Source organism: Rhinoderma darwinii, chromosome 5 (assembly GCF_050947455.1).
Source record: "Rhinoderma darwinii isolate aRhiDar2 chromosome 5, aRhiDar2.hap1, whole genome shotgun sequence".
Taxonomy (NCBI): domain Eukaryota; kingdom Metazoa; phylum Chordata; class Amphibia; order Anura; family Rhinodermatidae; genus Rhinoderma; species Rhinoderma darwinii.
The window spans coordinates 135,390,807-135,406,693 of NC_134691.1; the positions used below are offsets into that span (position 1 = coordinate 135,390,807).

At 42.5% G+C, this 15,887-nt stretch overlaps 1 protein-coding gene across 2 annotated transcripts in view; it reads left to right on the forward strand.

Moving 5' to 3' along the window:
• The first annotated feature begins 244 nt into the window (after window positions 1-244).
• KCNG2 (potassium voltage-gated channel modifier subfamily G member 2) overlaps window positions 245-15,887 on the forward strand; it is a 222,919-nt gene continuing 207,276 nt past the window's right edge. For both annotated transcript variants that reach the window (XM_075828387.1, XM_075828386.1), the window contains exon 1: window positions 245-500. The gene's annotated coding sequence lies outside the window, so the exon portion shown is untranslated. The remainder of the gene's footprint in view (window positions 501-15,887) is intronic.

The following is a 15,887-nucleotide window of genomic DNA, read 5'->3' on the forward strand; positions in this document are numbered from 1 at the left end:
ATGTTTCTCCACAGCACTTCGTTGGGGGATATGGCAGATTCCAACGCCACCCGAGTCTTTGTTACCCCCATAATGTGCAATAAAGACTGTTCCCAGGAGACAGTGAAAGGCAGAGATAGAATAAGAGGACCGAGGAGGGAGAGAGCACCCGGGGAGCGCTACTTAGCACTTTACTAGTATTAGCCATCACCATGGAGCACATGTTACCTCAGCCTTACACTCCGCTCTCCTCACGGGCAGCATAGGTGTGCGGTGTAGCGGAGCTGCTCCCTGCTATACAGTAGGTAGGGTACTTCAGCCCCAGCACCTCTGGTCCCTCACATGGGCGGTGCTGTGGGCGGGAATCCTCTCCACACTGTGAGTGCCATGTACAGGACTGGAGGGTGTGGAGCTCGTCACTTGCCTCAGAGCTCCTGACTGCTGCGGGATCGTTGTGTGGGACAGGAGCGGAGGATGTCTAAGTAGCAGTGGAGGACGGGGCTCATCCTCAGCCGGCCCTGGTAAGTAGCAGCCTCCTTATATATGTTATCTATGTCTATGCATCATGTGTGTCACTTCTTCACCTCTCTATGGACAAATATTGGGACGACATATTACACAGATATGGTCACTTTCCTGTTCTTCCTAGATTAAGACATACAATACCAGTCTGGAGCAGGTTTATTAGATATGGGTGCTGTATCCAGGGCGCTTGTATGGGACAGGATAAGTTCTGTTGATCAGTTGTAGCAGAGCTGACTTTGTCACATGCAGAATCATCTAGCACAACTTAATGGATTTACATAGGACTGCAGGAAAACCTACTGCATTATTTTGACACAAACAACCCAGCCCCAGAAATGTACATGACAAATTCAGCTCTACTTCACCAGTACAGGGTACTTAACAATCTGCCAGGCTAGTGATCTACTACTCATTATACCAGGGTTATGGATGATCAGGCATGGTAATCACTAGTGCTGCTGCATGGTTGTGACTCATATCTGTCCTACCCGTTACCATCCTGGCATCCTAGGCATCTGGTTAATAGTGCTGCCATATTAACTGTAGATGATAGCTAACCTTGGAGGGATAGGAATGCATCATAGGTTGTAGCAGTTTCTGTGGATACCTGATATTAATATTGTTAGATCTGGCTGTCCGCTGTCTTAATCATGTACATACATGAAATTCATAACTGATATATTAGGATTATATGAGGTCGCAGCTATTACGTTTTTAATAAAAAGTTATCGTTCACTGTGGCTTGTTGTAACGTCACACTAACAGCCCTGGGGGTGAGGATTTCCGCAGGAGATTGATTTGCAGAATACACTTCAATTATTCCATCCTTTTTTTTTTTAATTAATTCACTTTTCACAATTACATGAATTATGTTCCCGGTAGGGATATCATCATTTAGGTTTTCCAGACTACGGTTTGGTAATGAACTAGTTACATGTACTTCAATTGAGAATGTGATCTACAATAGACAGCAATTCATATGTGTAATATTATAGACATTGGACAATGGTGGCCAGAAAGTCAATTTGCACTATTTCGATCCGTCATTCTAGTCTACACTTTGTTGTGATAGACAGTATTGATTGAATAGATGATGTCTGTGCTGAAGGGTATTTGTACAACTGTCCAGAACAAAAGGGTATATTATTGGCAATAGTAAAAGTTGGTTGATGGGATGTCACCCTATGCGGATGCATGTCTACCTCTGAGGTGGTTCTTGTAATTCAAGAATAAAACTATTGAGGGGGGCAGAGCACCTCGCAGATTTATTGCACCCATATTAATAAGCGTGACGGAGTATTGCACTTTAAGGGTATGTTCACACACACTAATTACGGACGTAATTCGGGCGTTTTTGCCCCGAATTACGTCCGAAAAATGCGGCTTGAAAGCGTTGACAAACATCTGCCCATTGAAAGCAATGGGCTGACGTTTGTCTGTTCACACGAGGCGTATATTTACGCGCCGCTGTCGAATGACGGCGCGTAAATAGACGCCCGCGCCAAAGAAGTGACCTGTCACTTCTTGGGGCGTAATTGGAGCCGTTATTCATTGACTCCAATGAAAAGCAGCGCCAATTACGTCCGTAATGGACGTCAAGCGCCTGCACATGCCGTTACGGCTGAAATGACGGGGCTATTTTCTCCTGGAAACAGCCCCGTAATTTTGGCCGTTACGGACGCTGCCGTGTGAACATACCCGAAACATGAGAATATGACAACTTTATGAAAGGGCTGAATTCTGGAAGGTAAAACTAAAATGTAATTATTACTATACACAAAGCTGAGAACACTGACATGCAGGATTATTGTAAATATTTATCTAGATGTAACGAATGAACCATTTTATGATCATTTATGGTAATCATTACGTCTGTAGTAGTAAAAATGATCAGTTCTGACAGATGGAAATGTGCTCCAAGAGCCAGAACTCTTATTATTCATGTTTCCAACTTTTCTGTTAACGAGAAGCGATACAATAGTAGCATTTACTTTACTGTTGTCCAAAAAAGGGAACGTGGGACGATGCAGATACTCAATATCTCCAACAAGGCAAATCATTTTTCGTAGGAAAAATTGTTTATATCGTGGTAAAATATCTGTTTGTGTATTCCCTTTTTCTGATGAGTGTTCTGCAAAAAGAATCAGAACACTCATCTTATCATGGGAAATCTTTACATCTCATACGGCCAACTAAAGATCTTATCAGATTAGACTTAGTGGGGATTTACACGAGCGTTTGCGTATTTGCGCATGCAAAAAACGTGGCGTTTTGCGTGCACAAAAGGCACTTAACAGCTCCGTGTAGCATCACATAGGATGCGCGGCTGCGTGATTTTCACGCAGCCGCCATCATTATGACACTCTGTTTGGATGTTTGTAAACAGAAAAGCATGTGCTGCTTTTCTGTTTCCAAACATACTTTTTACTGCTCTTGCGCGAAACATGCGCGTCCCACGGAAGTGCTTCCGTGTGGTGCGCGTGTTTTTCACGCACCCATTGACTTCAATTGGTGCATGATGCTCGAGCAACGCACAAATATAGGACATGTCGTGCATTTCACGCAGCGGACACACACTGCGTGAAAATCACGGACTGTCTGCACGTCCCCATAGACTAACGTAGGTCAGTGTGGCACGCGTAAAAATCATGCGCGTTGCACGGACGTATTACACGTTGAAGAAATGTATTGAACAGTAGGAATGTTTGCTGCCAAATCCCCTTTTTAATAATGGGCAACAGGAAAATTGTAAAGAGCCCTTGCGATAGTAAAACAACTTTTTCTGTGTGAATACACCCTTATATCCTGCTACCACTGTATCTGTTTCTTTGCTGTTTTTCAAAAGCTACAAAAGGAAAGGGCTGCAATTACAACTCCCCTAGGAGCTTTTACCCATCTTTCCTTGTTCCCAGAGGGTGCTAGTACACATTTACGCTGGTTTTGTTCAGGTTTTTTACTGCAGTTTTTTTTAAAGTAAAATCCAGGTACAGATCATAAGGGGTGACGAAATCTAAAGGACAGACACTATTTCTTTTATTTGAATTAAGCCCTGGTTTTGGAGTCAAAAACTGCATAGAAACTGCATAAAAAGACCTGATCAACCCTACGCCGCGTACTAGCACCCTGGATGGCAAATATGCCAAGTTATCTCCCTTATTGCAGCTTATACAGCACAATTCTCCATTCAGTATTCTGGAAAAGCTGACTGACAAGCCATGTGGGAGCTATTCCTGTCAATGGTGGTTCTCGCCCAGATTTTCTAAGAAACATATATAGTTAAAAAGACATTTAAAAAAAACCTCACTGAATATGTGTTTTAACAATTTGTCAGAAGAGGATGGCTCAAAGATTTATATTTACAGGTGAGCCTTTGACTTTAAGGGGAAAAGCTCATTATCTTACTGTCTTGAGGGCGCAGGTTAAACTACTTGCGGTTTCCTTGTTAGGCCACATGGCACACTTTTGCTAGGTGTACAGGCACCCTACAGATCTTTTGTAGCAGTGATTACATGTATAGATTGATATACAATAAGCAATGTTCTTTCAGCAGGATAATACGCCGTTGCACAGCGCAAAAATTGTTCAGGAATAGTTTGAGGAACATGACAAAGAGTTCAAGGTGTTGACTTGGCCTCCAAATTTTCCAGATCTCAATCCGATTGAGCATATGTGTGATGTGCTGGAAGAACAAGTCCAGTCCATGGAGACACTAACTTGCAGGAGTTAAATGGACATAAACAAACTTTGTATAAATCAATAGTACAAGTGAATATAATAAACTTTGTTCTATATCTTATTTGAGAATGAGTTTGTTGTCTTTCTCCACTTATCAGGCCCCCCTCACATCCTTTTAATCTTTCTCTCACTCTGAATCTACTGATTTTTCCTTCTCCTCAAAAGAAAAGAAACTATCAGCTCACTGAGGGATTAGGTTAAAGCTGCCCATAGAAGTCTCTGGTAAGAGGAGGGAGCAGAGCGAGAGAAAGGCAGAGAGACACACAGACACTCACTGCTGCTCATAGTAAGTGTTATATCTAACCCCCGTGCTGAATTTACAGCTACACTGCTCATTACTGCTGTATATATAATTTCCATGCTGGTGCTGCTTCTATATATTAGATAGATAGATGAGTAGATAGATAGATAAATAAATAAATATAGCAGAGCAGTATGTTCTCTTCTCTGTGTGCAGTGTATACAGGGCCGATTCTAGCTTTTCTGCTGCCTGAGGCGAAAATTGAAATGGCGCCCCCCAGATCTTTATTGACATCCCCTTGGCTGTTCTACATCACTAGCAGCCTCCTCCAACTCTTGCGGATGCGCCGTTGCCATGTACTCCCCTGGCATGCGCGGTGCAACGACGAAGCCTGGCAGAGTACACCTCGCTGCACGGTACGTGCTTAAGTATTACAATGCAATGGCGCATCCAAGAAAGTTGGAGGAGACTGGTAGTAATGTATAACAGCCAGGGGGATGTCAATCAAGCACGGAAAGGTAGGTTTGGATGCAGTAATATGTGCGTGCCCCATTTTAAAAGTTGATTTTATAGATTTTGCTGCATCTGAAATAAACATACAAGGGAATGTTTGGAAATATTGTCAACTCATATATTACCGTATAGTGGCTGTTCAAGGGGTTAAAACTACCTTACATGTTTCCATTAAATATACAATGAATAAAAAACAATTCCATCTGTCCTGCAATTTTGTTACTGTAAGTATATCCTATATAATTACAGCTCCAGAAACAAGCTCATGCATACCTACAGTACCAGAACTAAGCTCAATACATATATACAGCACCAGAACAAAGCTCAGTACATAAATACAGCACAAGAACAAAGCTCAGTACAAAAATACAGCACCAGGACCAAGCTCAGTACATATATACAACATCAGAACCAAGCTCAGTAAATAAATACAGCACCAGAATCAAGCTCAGTACATAAATACAGTACTAGATCCAAGCTCAGTACCTAAATACAGCACCAGAACAAAGCTCAGTACGTAAATACAGTACTTGGTCCAAGCTCAGTACTTAAATACAGCACCAGAACCAAGCTCAGTACGTAAATACATCACCAGCACAAATACAGCTCAATTTAGTGCAACCCCTGCCGTATAGATACGGCATGAAACTACAGCACCCAGCATGGCTCAAACAATGGTAAGGATATGCTGGGAGTTGCTGTTTCACAAAATAAATCATACCACCCATCATCTCGCTGCAGATCATACAGTGACTACAATACTGATTAGAGGTAGAATAAACATTTACGTTAAGTGACCCACAGGTAACATCTCAGATTCTAGTTGTTCTTTTTCTCTTTTCTTCTCTATCCGTCCAGACCTCTATGATGACTTCTCCTGGCCACAGCCCATTTCTGCAGTTTACCACTCAGATGTCTTCAGCTACTCACTTTTCAAACATTTCTGCACATATACAACAAAGACAAAATCCTCGTGGTGCCACACACTACACCCCTAAATATAATAGCATCATACACTGCACCTCTAATTATAATAGCACCATACACTGTGTCCCTGATTATAATAGCACCATACACTGTTTTCCTGATTATAATAGCACCATACACGTGTCCCCCCACACACACAGTGCCCCCTGTAGATAGTGCCCCTATAGAGCCCCCTGTAGTTAGTGCCCCCATAGAACCCACTGTAGACAGTGCCCCACATAGAACCCCCTGTAGACAGTGCCCCACACAGAGCCCCATGTATACAGTGCCCCACATATAGCCCCTGGTAGAGAGTGCCCCACATACATAGTGTCCCCTATAGAGCCTCCTGTAGATACTGTCCCCCATTTAGCCCCTGCAGATAGTGGCCCCCATAGATACCCCTGTAGATAGTGCCCCACATACAGCCTCCTGTAGTGTGCCACATATAGCCCCCCTGTAAATAGTGCCCACATAGAGCCCCCCTGTAGATAGTGACCCACATATAGCCCCTCACACTTTTAACAGAAAAAAACACTTTACGTACTCACCTGATTCCGTTCTCTCATCATCGCGCCGCTTGCGTTGTTGAAAGGCGCTGATTGGCAGGATGCCTTGCCCCGCCATTCAACGATGCAAGCGCCGCAATGACGTCATTGAAAGGCGCTGAATGGCAGGGCACGGAACGTGCCCTGCCATTCAGCGCTTATGCATGTGTTAGTATCTGCATCCTATAGACGCAGGTACAGTTATAGTGCAGGAGTGGGGGGCGGCGGCTAGTTGCAGTGGATTCTCATTTCGCCTTATGGACGGTGCGGCACTGAGTGTATAGTAGACATGTTAGCAGTTAGGCTCCTCCCACTAGCTCAGAGAAAGCTGAAAATGAGAGCTAGAGCCTGCAGAGGGGAAAACTGATAAAAAATGGCATATACAAATTATATAATTGTGACAAATATTGTTAAGCCACATGTAAACAAATATGACAGCTTATTCTAAAAAATCATCTGAAAGGTTAGGGACGCTTAAAGAGGCTCTGTCACCAGATTTTGCAACCCCTATCTGCTATTGCAGCAGATAGGCGCTGCAATGTAGATTACAGTAACGTTTTTATTTTTAAAAAACGAGCATTTTTGGCCAAGTTATGACCATTTTTGTAGTTATGCAAATGAGGCTTGCAAAAGTCCAAGTGGGCGTGTATTAGGTGCGTACATCGGGGCGTTTTTAATACTTTTACTAGCTGGGCGCTCTGATGAGAAGTATCATCCACTTCTCTTCAGAACGCCCAGCTTCTGGCAGTGCAGACACAGCGTGTTCTCGAGAGATCACGCTGTGACGTCACTCACAGGTCCTGCATCGTGTCAGACGAGCGAGGACACCGGCACCAGAGGCTTCAGTTGATTCTGCAGCAGCATCGGCGTTAGCAGGTAAGTCGATGTAGCTACTTACCTGCAAACGCTGATGCTGCAGCAGAATCAACTGTAGCCTCTGGTGCCTGTGTCCTCGCTCGTCTGACACGATGCAGGACCTGTGAGTGACGTCACAGCATGATCTCTCGAGAACACGCTGTGTCTGCACTGCCAGAAGCTGGGCGTTCTGAAGAGAAGTGGATGATACTTCTCATCAGAGCGCCCAGCTAGTAAAAGTATTAAAAACGCCCCGATGTACGCACCTAATACACGCCCACTTGGACTTTTACTTTTAAACACACCCACTTGGACTTTTGCAAGCCTCATTTGCATAACTACAAAAATGGTCATAACTTGGCCAAAAATGCTCGTTTTTTAAAAATAAAAACGTTACTGTAATCTACATTGCAGCGCCTATCTGCTGCAATAGCAGATAGTGGTTGCAAAATCTGGTGACAGAGCCTCTTTAAAGCATCTGCTGCTAACGTCTTGAGCTAAATACAACAGGTCACCTTCAGAGGTCTTGTGAAGTTCATGCCTCAACAAGTCAGAGCTGTTTTAACGGCATTAGGGGGCATATGTGCAAAAAGAAAAGACGGGTGTATAAGAAGGACTTGACCTCCTATTTCAATGCAAAGAAGCATATGGAAAGTTTATTTAGACCATAAGTATAAACAAATGTGGACCACAAATCATATAAAAACATTTAAAAACACACATTCCCCCACATAAGGTCACCCATAGTATATAAAAAAAAAAAACATGGACGTTGCTATAAAGTGCAAAATAAGTTAGATAGCAGGCATGAATACAGTAGATGAATAATAGAAAATAGTACATATGTCAATACATCCCTGAAATATAGGCGTTCATCTGACACCCCATGGGTTTCGCCGTTCTCTGCAGCTTCCTCGTGGGTAAATACACTATCTCCCATGTCAATTTCTCTTTACCACATGTGTTTCGTATTTAATTTATAAATAAATCCAATATTACTCACAATTCTGTGTTTTAATCCAGCATGGAGCCCTCTACAGAGTGCATGGGTTCTGTGTACACATGCGCTAATAGTGTCATATGTGTATGGAAAGACAGAACCCAACATATTGATTTTTTTACACTATAGAAGCGTCATACGCAGCTGAAGTTTAGGGCTAAGCATGGTGGTGTATAGGTAATGGATCCAGTGTTTGTTGATAGTTGCCAAGCAACCCCATCAGAGAATAGTTAAACACATATTTGCAATATAATAAAAATAGGCACGATCAAGAAATGCCAAAAATTGGAAACTATCAAAGCGCTGCTGACTATAAATTAGGCAATAGCAGTGATGTTTTGCAGCAAGTTTATTTAAAGAGGCTCTGTCACCAGATTTTGCAACCCCTATCTCCTATTGCAGCAGATAGGCGCTGCAATGTAGATAAGAGTAGCGTTTTTGTTTTTTAAAAAACGAGCATTTTTGGCCAAGTTATGACCATTTTTATATTTATGTAAATGAGGCTTTCTAAAGTACAACTGGGCGTGTTTAAAGTTAAAGTACAACTGGGCGTGTATTGTGTATGTACATCTGGGCGTTTTTACTTCTTTTACTAGCTGGGCGTTGTGTATAGAAGTTTATGATGCTGACGAATCAGCATCATCCACTTCTCTTCGTTAACACCCAGCTTCTGGCAGTGCACAGACACAGCGTGTTCTCGAGAGATCACGCTGTGACGTCACTCACTTCCTGCCCCAGGTCCTGCATCGTGTCGGACGAGCGAGGACACATCGGCACCAGAGGCTACATTTGATTCTGCAGCAGCATCAGCGTTTGCAGGTAAGTCGATGTAGCTACTTACCTGCAAACGCTGATGCTGCTGCAGAATCAACTGTAGCCTCTGGTGCCGATGTGGCCTCGCTCGTCCGACACGATGCAGGACCTGGGGCAGGAAGTAAGTGACGTCACAGCGTGATCTCTCGAGAACACGCTGTGTCTGTGCACTGCCAGAAGCTGGGCGTTGTGAAGAGAAGTGGATGATACTTCTATACACAACGCCCAGCTAGTAAAAGAAGTAAAAACGCCCAGATGTAACGAACACAATACACGCCCAGTTGTACTTTAACTTTAAACACGCCCAGTTGTACTTTAGAAAGCCTCATTTACATAAATATAAAAATGGTCATAACTTGGCCAAAAATGCTCGTTTTTAAAGAAAATAATCTTTACTCTTATCTACATTGGAGCGCCGATCTGCTGCAATAGGAGATAGGGGTTGCAAAATCTGGTGACAGAGCCTCTTTAAGGCTATGCATTTTGACACTGACCCAGTGTTTTCCTCGGGCCTCAGGTGAGCACAAGTTTAACTCTATCTTTCACCACTCTGCGACTAGATGACCTGCACGATGTGGCGCTGTACTTTTTTTTTTTTAAATAAAAATTGTCAAGTAGAGTAAATACAACCATTTCCCATAAAATGTGCAATACCAATTGTTAAAGGGACGACCACACAACATTTTATTCAACAAGTCATTCTCACTAAATACATTATTTATTCCTGTGCTGGCACCAATCATCACACAGACACAAACGATACCCCTGGAGTCCAGCAATTGTATTAGGAATGCTGTATATGTCCTATAGGAAAAATCAAAGATTACTGCTCTAGGCAAGGCACATTGTTGTTATGGGGAAAGCTCAATTACAGTCCACGGATGTCCCTTTGCTTTCCTCTATTGAGGAATTTATTGGTTAGACAAGTCAGTTAATGTTTAGAAGTAGTTGCTCTACTCTCTTCCTTCAATTGAAGTCCATAGGGATCAAGCTCCAATTTCCAATATGGTCATATATCCTCCTTAGTAGTCATGTGGGCAATCATACTTGGACCTACACAATTTAAGGCAGGTGGTTTTAATGTTATGGTTGAATAGTGTATATCGTGACATTAGAAGTACTGAATAATGATTATCTTGGAGCTATATTATATGGTATCATACTACAAGTACATTCTGTTCTTGTAATAGATACATTACTATCTAATGTCTATAATATATAAAGAGACCAGCTATTCTAGCCCTGTTAAAAGTGCCGTAAAAAAGTCAGCCGGCAGGTGGAAGACATAAATTGAAGATTCTTAAAAAACACTACCTTTTCTTTCATTTTTGCAGCATGGTTTAGCGTAACCAGCTTCACAGCATTTAGAGCAGAGAAGCCTTTTCACAGCGGCTGCCATCTACCTCTCCATGGAAGCCAGGACTAGAATTATTGGTAGCCCCTATGAATACTCGCTATCAGTATGTTATTTCAGTATATGTGGTAAAACAGGTGCCCCCACTAGAGCATAGAGATCTGGCATTTTCAGCTGCATGCTTTGTTGTCAAGCAGTGGCCTGAACACATCTGAGATGTTACATAGCAATGCAAAGATTATTCATTAGAGATAATTATGGAAAGACTCACTAACAACTACAATGGAAAACTAAATTTTTTTATTTTAGAGGTCTAATATTCTGCTTAAAGATAGTGTAACATATTATTTTATCTTGACAAAGATGAAATGATATGTTGAAGCTCAATCTGTTGTTATCACTATATAGTGAATATGTAGTTAGAGAATGTAAAATATTTATTAATATATCGGTATTTCCTTTATAATATTTTGATTTGCTGTTTTTTTTTTTTGCACCTTATTTACTCAATGCAGTGTAGAAACAAATCTCCTGATGCAGCCTAGAAACTATCAACAAGCTGCTGATGATGGAACTTCTATCTTATTATATGTCACTGTTTAATAGTTTAACCCCAAATCACAGACAATTCTTTTAATTTGAGAGCTGTCAATGGTTGAAGTTCTGGCTTCGATTTACCCTGGCAAACAGCTGATTTTACGAGAAAGTTGGCTGTTTATCATTGGCTGCTTATTTAACCAACATATGGCCATTCCGATGAATAGTGGGCCAAGTGACCAATGCATTAAGATACAAAAATACAATTGTAAAGTAAAAGTCCACTTCTAGTACAAAAAAATTGTAAATAAAGTTTGAGCAAATACATTTTTGAAAAACAAACATGAAAAAGAATAAACACAATTGTTTTTAATTTAAAAAAAAAGGTGTTATTAAAGAGAACATTTCACCTGCCCATACATGTGCAGCTGAGTGCAGCATGTAATGGGCAGGGATGCTCAAACCCTGGGGCACTTGACATTTTTTTCTACCCTCTTCCGTTATTTATATATCGGTGCCGTTATATTTGGTGCCCGATATTGAAATAACCCCCTGAACTGTCAATGGGGCGTGTAATAGCAAGGGGGCGTGTTACTATGGCTGTGACACTGTCCAATCAGCTACGAACAGTGTTACAGCAAGAGCAAGGATAGAGGAGAGAGTGTGTGTGCACGCGCGTACGCTATCACTCTTCAGCTGTCGGCAGACAAGGACAAGACTGATCTCTCGCGAGAGTTCACACAGTCTTGTACTTGTCTGCCGAACTGGCAAGGGGGCGTGTAATGGCAAAGGGGCGTGTTACTGCTGCGGAAAATGCAAGAGCTGAAAAGAGGAGAACGGCCATGCGTGCGCACGCTCTCACTCTTCAGCTCTTGGCAGACAAGGACAAGACTGTGATCTCTTGTGAGAGATCACAGTCTTGACTTGTCTGCCGAACTGTCAAGGGGGCGTGTCACTTCTACGGACAGTGTAAGAGCAGGAGAGTGCGCATTCACGCTTTCCTCTTCAGCTCTTGCACTGTCCGTAGCAGAGACACGCCCCCTTGCCAGTTCGGTAGACAAGTACAAGTCCTGTGTGATCTCTCGCGAGAGATCAGTCTTGTCCTTGTCTGCTGACTGCTGAAGAGTGAGAGTGTGCGCGCACAGTCTTTATCCTCGCTCTTGCTGTAACACTGTCCATAGCTGATTGGACAGTGTCACAGCCATAGTAACACGCCCCCTTGCCATTAGACCCCCCCATTGACAGTTCAGGGGGTTATTTAAATATCGGGCGCCAAATATAATGGCACCGATATATAAATAACAGAGGAGGGTAGAAAAAAAATGTCAAGAACCCCAGGGTATGTACAGCCCTGCCCATTACATGCTGCATTCAGCTGCACATGTATGGGCAGGTGACATGTTCTCTTTAAATAAAAATCATAAGACCCTGTTCACACAGTATTTTTCAGGCAGAAAATTCTGCCTCAAAATTCCGTCTGGAATTTTGAGGCAGATTTTGATCTGCCTGCACATCGTTTGCCACATTTTTTGCAGCATAAGGCTGGGTTCACACAACCTATTTTCAGACGTAAACGAGGCGTATAATGCCTCATTTTAAGTCTGAAAATAGGGCTACAATACGTCGGCAAACATCTGCCCATTCATTTGAATGGGTTTGCCGACGTACTGTGCAGACGACCTGTCATTTACGCATCGTCGTTTGACACCTGTCAAACGACGACATGTAAAATGACTGCCTCGGCAAAGAAGTGCAGGACACTTCTTTGCAACATAATTTGAGCCGTTCTTCATTGAAGTCAATGAAGAGCAGCTCAAGATTTACCAGCGTCAAAGACGCCTCGCATAATGCGAGGAGGAGCTTTTACGTCTGAAACGACGCAGCTGTTTTCTCCTGAAAACAGTCTGTCTTTTCAGACGTAAAAGCCACTTCTCGTGTGCACATACCCTAACAGAAAACAGCTCCTGATTTTCACACGTTTTTGTTTTAAACCACTAGCGTTTTTCGTGGTTGTTTTTTTACGGCGGTTTTTTGAGCCGTTTTTCTATGGAGTCAATGAAAAACGGCCCAAGAAGTTACATGCACTCCTTTTTCGCGGGCGTCTTGTTACGTGTCGTTTTTTTAAAACGAGGCGTAAAAAAACGCCCCGTTGGAACAGAATGCTGTATTTCCCATTGAAATCAATGGGCAGATGTTTGGAGGCGTTCTGCTCCCGTTTTTTTGAGCCATTTTTCGAGGCGTAAACGCCTCGAAATACGCCTGAAAGCACTCCGTGTGAACATACCCTAACAGTCCAGGCAATGCACTAGCTCTTTTTTTTCTTTTGGTCTCAGTGGTATTTTATTGACAGTGAGAAAAAGGAATACAACAAAACTATCAAAAGATATGAGTCCGTCAATATAGTAAAACCTAGAGGACTTCTTAGAATGTAACTTTCAGGGTATGTTCACACGTAGTCAACAAAAACGTCTGAAAATCCAGAGCTGTTTTCAAGGGAAAACAGACCCTGCTTTTCAGACGTTTTTTTACCAACTCGCATTTTTCGCAACGTTTTTCGCGCCGTTTTCGCGCCGTTTTTTACGTCCGTTTTTGGAGCTGTTTTCATTGGAGTCTATGAGAAAACAGCTCCAAAAACATCCAAAGAAGTGTCCTGCACTTCTTTTGACGATGCTGTATTTTTACGCGTCGTCGTTTGACAGCTGTCAAACGACGACGCGTAAATAACAGGTCGTCTGCACAGTACGTCGGCAAACCCATTCAAATGAATGGGCAGATGTTTGCCGACGTATTGGAGCCGTATTTTCAGACGTAAAACGAGGCATAATACGCCTCGTATACGTGTGAAATTTGGCCGTGTGAACATACCCTAAGAAGACGAATCATTTTTCATCCTCTCTGCCACATATACTTTATTTATTATTTTATTCATGTATATAGCGCCAACATATTCTGCAGCGCTATATAGAGATTGTACTCATGAGAGTTGTTGGCAAAAGCAGTCTATTATTAACTGGTGTAGGGCACTGGATAGTAGTATTATGCGTTCACTGGAAGGAAGCATTATGACGCTGTTATGTGGGCTTGGCTAATTCAGGCTCACTTTTGCCGTTCTTTAGATAAGGTGACATTACAGTGGGTGTGACCACATCGATAAGAGGGAATGCCCTCCGGGAAAAAGCTGAAAATTAAATTTTTTCACGGAAGGCAGGTGTTCATCCCAAAGCTATATTTACCTCGTCCCTGCCATGCCGAAGATACATAAGCAATAAACTGGAAGACAATAAGGTGCACAGCGCCTCATAGCGCAGAATATTCCAATTAATAAAAGTAGGACAGGTAAGGTATGTAGTACAACTGTGATGTAGGCTTCATAGGAGAAATTGTCAGCTGCAGCTGCTTCCAACCCGGAGGATATCCAGGACACCACTGTCTAGTGGATAACATTTATGCGAAATAAGGAAGACTTGTAGCGCTACTGATCACCATATACAAACTCCATAAGAATAAGGTACTTTATCGGTTACGCATTTTACCGTCGAACTGGTGTCTCGATCAGATCCATGGGGGTCTTCATACAATCGCCTTTTTCATCACAGCTGCACATTGAGGTTTCGAGCAGCAGTTTTCATGAGCTTCCTGGGAATCTGTACAGGAAGTAAGTCTCTGTAAATGTAGAGTGACTTTAAAAATGTTTGCGTCCACACCTGAGAAGTAAATCCGGTACAACCCTACAGCGTCCAATTGTGGTATAGTATATTATAGCCCATTTCAATTACTGTATTTTTCGGACTATAAGTCGCACCTGACAATAAGACACACCCAGGTTTCAGACAACAGAAGATAGGAAAAAAAAATATTTTACAAAGAAAAAACTATTGGTTAAAAAAAAAAAAATTGTTCCGTTTCCCCACATTCTGAGAGCCATAACTTATACTTTTCCATCGTTTGAGCGGTGTGAGAGCTTATTTTTTGCAGGACGAGCTGTAGTTTTTATTAGCACCATTTTTATGGTACATTTTTTTATCACTTTTTATTTCATTCTTTTTAGCGCTTGACATCCTCAGCAACAGCACCCATGGGGATATTCTATCCTCCTAGAATATAGGACAGGTGGTATCAATTTATTTGAATTAATTGGCTACCCTATAAGAGCTAGCCTCACAGCTGGTCACATTGTGTTTTTTTCTTCTGTCCTTTTTCTGAAAGGACAGGTGGTGTGTCCGACCGAGAAGCGACAGGGCTGGGAAGTATATTTTGATTGATAAAAGCCAATTCAGAGGCAGCCCTCAATACTCATCTACAAATCGTGCTGTCAGGGATTCAAGCATTGGGATGGCTCATCAATGGGAGAAAATCCCACATTCAGCCATCGCAGGAGAAACAGTTCCTGGGATTTCTCTTGAATACTCAACAGATGATGATCTACCTTCCACCTGAAAGACAGTGTCGTATACAGGAGGCCGCACAGCATCTCAGTCAGATCAGGCCAGTATCAATTCGTCTAATGATGAAAGTTCTGGGTCTGATGACATCGGCCAATGAGGCTACCGAGTGGGCGAAATGGCACATGCGAGCTCTACAGCAGGAAATCCTGCAGGTTTGGAACCGAGACATAAAATCTCTGGACTATACAGTGATTATTTCCAGAGACACAAGAGCCTCCCTAAGATGGTGGTTTTGTCTAAAAAACGGCAGATCCTTTGCAGCCCCAGTCGTGGGTCGACATATCGACAGACGCGTCCAGCTCAGGTTGGGGAGCTCATACCGCAGGACAAATGGTGAAGGGCACCTTGTCTCCGACCGGGAGATGTCTATCTTCAA